This window comes from Rhodamnia argentea, chromosome 5, assembly GCF_020921035.1.
Source record: "Rhodamnia argentea isolate NSW1041297 chromosome 5, ASM2092103v1, whole genome shotgun sequence".
In the NCBI taxonomy this organism is placed as follows: Eukaryota; Viridiplantae; Streptophyta; class Magnoliopsida; order Myrtales; family Myrtaceae; genus Rhodamnia; species Rhodamnia argentea.
Window position 1 is genome coordinate 28,474,752 of NC_063154.1, and position 7,520 is coordinate 28,482,271.

The 7,520-nt window shown below is 38.1% G+C and overlaps 1 pseudogene; it reads left to right on the forward strand.

Annotated features, from left to right (window-relative positions):
• Positions 1-295: 295 nt before the first annotated feature.
• Positions 296-3,639, forward strand: LOC125315142 (annotated as a pseudogene).
• The last annotated feature ends 3,881 nt before the right edge of the window (positions 3,640-7,520 follow it).

Sequence of the window (7,520 nt, forward strand, 5' to 3'; positions counted from 1 at the left end):
ACGGTACAGCTGACTTCTAAAACTTTCAAACGGAATCAAGTCTTAAAATTTATTAAATTGATGAAATTAAGTCTTTTCGTTAATTATATTTCTTGAAAGTTTTAAAACTCAATGCATTCTCGTGACAAATTTTATGATTTAATTGTACTTTTTGAAATTTTTTTTTAATTGTAGGACTCACTTCCAATGCAATTTCCTTTTTTGTGGGTCACCCCAAGGGCCCAAGTAATATTATAAAGTTTCATCACCTCTCGGCTCTTCCTCCTCCTTCAGCGACACCTGCGACGCTACCGTACATGGCTTGCGGTCGTCGTCGCTCGAGAGAAGATGGAGGTGCCGAGCCAGATATCGCGACTGGACCTCGTCTTCAGAGTCCTCACTTCTTCAAGATCATTCTCCCCGACACCCTTCAATCTGGGAAGCTCGTAAGTCCCACATTTCCAAACAGTCTGTTTCTTATGATTCAGCTCCAATGTCTCGAGAGTTTCTGTCTCGGTTTAGAAACTGCCGCCCTCTTGCTGTGTACATTCAATCTGGAGATCTTTCTGTGCCTTTGGCTTGTTATTAACATTTTGAATCTTGCGTAAAGACAGCAAAAACTAAAAAACCCTGAAGAAGAAGTGTTCATTTTGAACTAGTCTGGATAAAAATCAGTTCTTTTTCTTGGAATTGAGGATGGGTCGGCTGAGGATAGTGCGGACAAAGGTGGTGGGTCTCTGTAGCTTTACTCTCGTCAAATGAAGGAACAATAACTAGAACTCAATCTTTGCTTGCCCGGTGACACCCGGCTTGGGTGCAGAACTTAAAATTTGCTCTGTGCTCTACGTTTTCTTACCTGCACTTTTGATCTAACTTCGATGAATTCGAGTCCTGGACCTAAAACTTTTCATTTTCCTTAACAGGGAATTCCGAAAAAATTCTTAGGAAGATATGGAAAGGATCTCTCAAGCTTGGTGCTACTCATGGTACCTGGCAGTTTGACTTGGACCATAGAAATAGAAAAGTGTAATGACGACGAGGTTTGGTTGTGGAAAGGGTGGCGAGAATTTATGCAGCATTACTCCATTGGTGATGGTCACCTCATAGTTTTCAATTATAGAGGGAACTCCACTTTCAGCGTGATAATATTTAATAAGAGTGCTTCGGAGATCAATTATTCGTCAAGCAGCATATCGAACCTCGGGAGTGGATATATCTTGCCAAATCAGGAGGATGTGGTAGAAGTTGAAGATTCGGTGGATTCCGCTCCTCGGCAAAAAATGAGCGTCGAACCTCATTCCCCATGTTCTCAGCTGAGTCCAAGCTGCTCATCGCAAGATCTCGAAGGTGTGACTCGTCATTTTATGATTCACATTTCTTCTTACAGTGCTCTCTGCTTTGTTAGTTCTATTTCATGTACTTGAGAACTTTTTGATAAGATGTTGACTGATAACATTATGATCTCAGTCATGCTTATTATGGTTGAATAGTTTATTTTTAAACTTCTAAGATGCAGAGAAGCGAATTTTTCATTTGGTCAACTTATCTAAATCTTGATTTCCATGGTATTTTCTTCCATTGCGCTAAATATGTTCACTAAATCAACTAATCAAAAGTCCAAATTGGCATAATCTAAGTATTTTATGTTTTTTAAAGAACAGATGAGGTTGGACATTCTACAAGCAGAGCTAGCCATTCTAAGCCGGTTTTTGGTGGTTCTATGACTCCATGACCTCTCTCTAGTTTTGAATTAGCTAGCGAATTTGACTCAGAGTATCCTTTTTTCAAGGTGGTGATGCGGCCATCTTATATTAAGAATGAAATGGTATGATCAAGAGCTTAATTCTTCACTGTTCTGGCTTTTTTTCTTAAGCTGATTGGATTTCTGTAGGCAACTGCATTGAGTTTTCCTCGGATATGTTCATCACTATTTGTTCAAAAGGGAAAATATTGTCCATCCCTCATGATAGTTCTATGAGCGGAGACTTTGACTTTTTGACTTTTGTCCGTTGAGAGTGTTTATCAGAATTACCGTATCAATTTACATTTTGCTTGCTGGGTTCTTTCTTTGCCAAGCATGGGTTGTTCAAACATGTTCTGGGCAGTATGTTCCTCGTAGGTTCATCATGCAACACATTCTGGAAATCAAGGAAATTGCGACTCTCAGGCATTCAGACAGATCGTGGCTGGTGAAGCTTAGGCGCTGTCCACATTCAGTCCGCGGGGCGAGCTTCTCTTCTGGTTGGGACGCATTCGTGAGAGAAACGCGCTTGCTTGTAGGAAATGTCTGCGTGTTCGAGCTAATTGATAGGGATGATGTTGTGTTCAGAGTCCACATTTTCAGTAGTGCAGGTAGGTACTTGATTTGTGTTGTCTGAAGTGAAACTTTAGGCTAGTTATGGCATGACATTAGTTCTATGCTAAAGATCTTCATAGTGAATTAAAGAACATTCACTCCCATAACGTCTCTTGAATTTCTCATTTTAACTCAGGCAGGTACAAACGGTCCAAATGCAGAGTGAACCATCATGAGTCAGTATTTCGTGATCCTACTCCTCCGAGGCCTCTCACTACTCCTGAATTAGCGAGAGAATTTGATTCGGAGCATCCTTTCTTCAAACTGGTGATACGTTCATTTGAAAAAACTGGTACTATCTTTGAGCCTAATCCATCATTGCCACATATCAAGTTCGATTACAATTGCTATCTGAATCTTGCCTCGATATTGCGTTTTCCCTGTTTGATGTGGTTTGTATTGGATACATATGACATGATATATTTCTTCGTGTGATCGTGGGGCATCCTGGCAGTGGAGTAACAAAAAGAGGAGTAGGAAAAACAGAAGTAAAAGATGGTAATCAGGTCGGGACTATACATTCACTTGGATATCCTTGACAAGCTGCTCCATCTCTATCCAAGTGAAAGGATGGACGGTCACTTGAATCTGACTACTAACCTAAGATGGCAAAGCCTATTTGTTTGAAAATGCTTTACGTTGTTGGTTAAGACCAATGGCTTTAATGAGCCTCTTAAGACTGTAAGATTAGAGCTCCTGAAACTCGCAAATATGACCTTGTGTGCTTTTTTCCCAAGGTTGTTTGCTTACATCATTGTCCTTCTTTCAGCTTAGACTGGTTGTTCAAACATGTACGCATTTGCAGACTTTTCACGTTCGATTCATCAGGCAACATATGCAAGAAAACAAGGGAATGGCAACTCTTAGGTATTCAGACAGATCGTGGCCGGTGAAGCTCTTAAGATGGAAGAAAGAGCGAGCGGCCTTCTCTGCTGGTTGGTCTACATTTGCAACAGAAACTCATTTGCGTGTAGGAAATGCCTGCGTGTTCGAGCTCATTGATAGTGAAGATAATGTGTTCAAAGTCTCCATCTTCAGTAACGGGGGTAGGGGCCAGATTCACATCGATTGAGGTGGTCGTGGGACGTGTTACTATATGCAGTTCACAGCATCGATATGGATGCAGGATTCCCAATTATACATCCTTCATCCAGCAATGGCGAAACGGTGAAAAGGGGACTCTTTTTTGTTCATGTTCTCTTGTTTTTTCGGTGGTAGTTTGAGTTCTGTAGTTCCATTTTGGGAAGAATGCCTCATGTTTGGCTCTTCTTTAAGGTTTATGGTTCATATGTACTTTCTTAACTTCTTAACGTTTGGTTACGTGACTGATTCCTGATCAAATTATGTTTCAAATTCAAAGTAATCTCAAATCGGTGCTGACAACTTAGGAACTTTCTTTTAAGTGTTAATAATCTGAATGTGTCAAAATAGAAAGAGAAAGCTTTGGCGATCACTAACGCTTCGTTTGTCTCGCAGAAAACATCTTTCAGAAAATACTTTCCTCATTGTCCTGCGTTTGGGGCTTGAAAAATGAACGGTCAAAGAAAATACTTTTTGGCCGATAGAAAATGTCTTTTTAAATTAGGGAAAATTATTTCCTTTCCAAACCTTGGACATTACCTTTTGTTTGATTTTTAGGTTTCAACCAAATACCAGAAAATATAGTCATTTTTCTAAAAATGATTTCCTGAAAAATATTTTTCAAAATTTTTACATTTTTCGCGAAATAAACGGAGCCTGAGTTTCTTTCCAAACATAGAATCGCCACCATAATTGATAAGTACTAACCTGTACAATTTAAAAGATTCCGACTGCTTCGACCAAAAAAAAAAAAAAAAAAAAGATTCCGACTGCCATCAATTGTTTTTTTTTTTCTAGAGAATGAATTAAGTAGCCCTTTTCTTTATGTATTTTTTTCAGGCTTTTCTTTATGTATTAGATAAGTCAATTTCTAGCTAACTTTTTTAAGTCAAAACTAATCAGAGGTAGCTTCTTCTTCTTCTTCTCCTTTTTTCCAATCCACAATTCTGGACGATGACGATAACGAAGAAAGGGGAGTGCTGTTCATGTAGGTAATTCCGCTCTCCGATCTCAACGGCATCGTCTTGAGATGCAGAGACTCGTCAATGGCGCGAGCAGTGGAGTGAAGAGATGGATATTAAGATTGAAATTCAGGTCGAAATTGAGATTGAGATTATACAGAGGAAACGGAAGAGAACTAGAGGCAAAGGTTCCCGATAAGAGCAGCCTCAACGCTCCGGCTGCGAGCTGTACGTGTTGGCGTCGGCTTCTATAGGGGGTCATCGTCGTTGCCCCTTCCCAGCATTCAAACCAAAACATGGCAAACATCACCGTTAGCAATCCCCGGACAAGAAGACAAGTGATCCAAAAAAAAAAAAGGATCTACGTAGGCTCCAAAGAATGTCGTATCCGTCATCTCGAGGTCCTGTTTTCCTCCATTTTTAATCAGGCAAAGCCCTCTAACCAAGCCTTTCGATTGAAGAGTCATACATACGAAAATTGTTGTCATGCAAGAATAAAGCATATGGACATATAATATTATTTCATTCGAGAGAAATTAGAACAAAAAATTATAGTGGTGGAAAAAGTTGACTCACAGGTGAATAGTGCAGATTTTTTTACCGAGGCAGTGAGTGCTGATACAAGGAAGGAAGTGGAGACAAGCCTGAACCTGAAGCAAGTATGCTATCTCCAACACTATACTCTCTTGGCAAATATCAGGGACTGCCTTTTAGCTTTCGAGCTCAATTTTGAAGCTCTATGAATGGTGTATAACCGAGTTGGGTTTAAAAAATTATGGAAAGTATTCACTAAGTGGGAGAACGTTGGGGTGTGGTTCGTACTCTTTGTGACTAGAAAGTACGTGGGTTTCACTCCACGTTAAGCGGGGGAGGGTTCGAGAGAGCCACCCCAGCGTGGGTCTCAAGGAGATAGCGCTCCCCTAACCACCAGAGAACTTTTGCGATTTAAACACCTAATTTTTCATTAATAGTTTGTGCATGAGCTCATGAATAGCTACTACTATGTATACTCTTTTTTGCTTGTAATTGAGTGATACAATGAAAGATGCGGGATGTTAATTATACTGAAATTCTCTACTAGACATAACTCTAGTTTAAAAGTGAACCATGATAAAATCTCGTATCTCTACTTCTCTTTCTTGCTTCGTTTTACTTTACTGTGATTGTACGTCACTCCTAACAAAATCACTCGCATCTCAACTTACTTGAAAATAAATGTGCACGATATTCGTGTTTATAACTTATCAATTTAAAAAGAAAAAATCGGTTATAGAAAGTTTCCACCAGATAAAGATTGAGGACGTGGCCTGTAATTCGACGGGGGGACTCTACCCAACATGCGTGTAAGCTATACTTGGTTAAATGATAACTCCGTTGGGTTGATTTTTCTGACTTTTTTTGTTTGTAGTAAAGGATTTATGCCTTTTTAGAAAGTGAAAATCTTGTAATTTTTTTTTTCATATTTTCAACAAGTTGTTAATAACAGTAAGGAATTTTTAAAGAAAATTTCAAAAAAGGCTAGGATGTGCCCATATTTTCTTAAAGGAATAAATGTGTTCGCAGTTTTAAAATTTATTATGAAAGTACAATTGAGTTCTAAAACTTTCAAAAAGTATAGTTGAGTCCTAAAACTAGTCAGAAATTGCAATTAAGTCCTAAAACTTTTAAATAGTGCAAGTAACTCCTAAATATTATCAAATTAATGAAATCAAATCCTTTCGTTGATTGCACATTTTGACATTTTTAAGACTCAATTATACTTTTATGATAAATTTTAAGACTTGATTACACCGATTATATTTTCGTGATAAATTTTAGGATTTGATTGTATTTTTTTATTTATAAATTCTAACACTTATTTGCACTTCCTTCACAAGTTTTAGCACCTGCGATGCAGCTATCCTATTCTTAAAATAAGGATTTAACGAGCTTTTTTCCAATTTAGTATAATTTTTTTTACCAAAATATGTTTAAAAAAATTATTTACCATTTTGAGTGTCGCTCGGCATTCAAAGTGCCGAGCGATGGGTGCTCGACAGTTTGAGTGCCGAGCAACCATATTTCTCTTTTTTATTGTTTTAGTTGCTCGGCATTCAAAGTGCCGAGCAACAATCCTTTTTTTGTAATTTTTTATTATTTTATTTTTATTATTTTTTAATTTCTTTTTCTCGTCGTTTCGTAGCCCCGTTGCCTTGCTCGCTTGTGCACCACGATGACGTGCCTCGACTCTGTGGCCTCGTCGCCTCGTTCATTTTTAATTTATTTTAAAAAATGATTAAAAGAAAACAAATTGAATAATAAAAAAATGATTAAAAGAAAACAAGAAAAAGAAAAACGAGCAAGCAAACGAACAAACGAGCGAGGCGATGGGGCCACAGAGCAATGAGAAAAAGAAATTAAAAAATGATTAAAAGAAAACAAATTGGATAACAAAAAAATGATTGAAAGAGAACAAGAAAAAGAAAAATGAGCGAGCGAACAAACGAACGAGCGAGGCGATGGGACCGCGGAGTCGAGGCGCGTCATTGAGCAAACAAACGATTGAGGCGATGGGGCCGCGGAGCGATGAGAAAAAGAAATTTTAAAAATGATTAAAAGAAAAAAATTGAATAAGAGAAAACAAGAAAAAGAAGAACCAACGAGTGAGCGAGCGAGGTGACGGGGCCACAGAGTCGAGGTGCGTCATTGTGGTGCACGAGCGAGCGAACGCACGAGAGAAGCGACGAGAAAAAGAAATTAAAAAATGATTAAATAAAAACAAATTGAATAATAAAAAAAGATTAAAAGAAAACAAGAAAAAGAAATTAAAAATTGATTAAAAGAAAATAAAAAAAATTAAAAAACTGTTGCTCGGCACTCATAGTGCCGAGCGACACCCAAAATGGTAAATAATTGTTTTTTAAACCTATTTTGGTAATTTTTTTTTGTATACTAAATTGGAAAAAAGCCTTATTTTAACATGAACTTTTCTTTAGAAAAGAATCCGAAGCGGTTTATGAAACAAGATTACTCCGTACATCTGTTGGCACTTAAGATCCAGGCAGACCCTTTGGGGAAATTTTCCGTTCTTTTATGACAAGGTTGCTCAAGAACACAAAGGTAAATCACACAAACCTCCACCACCACCACCACCACCACCTCCT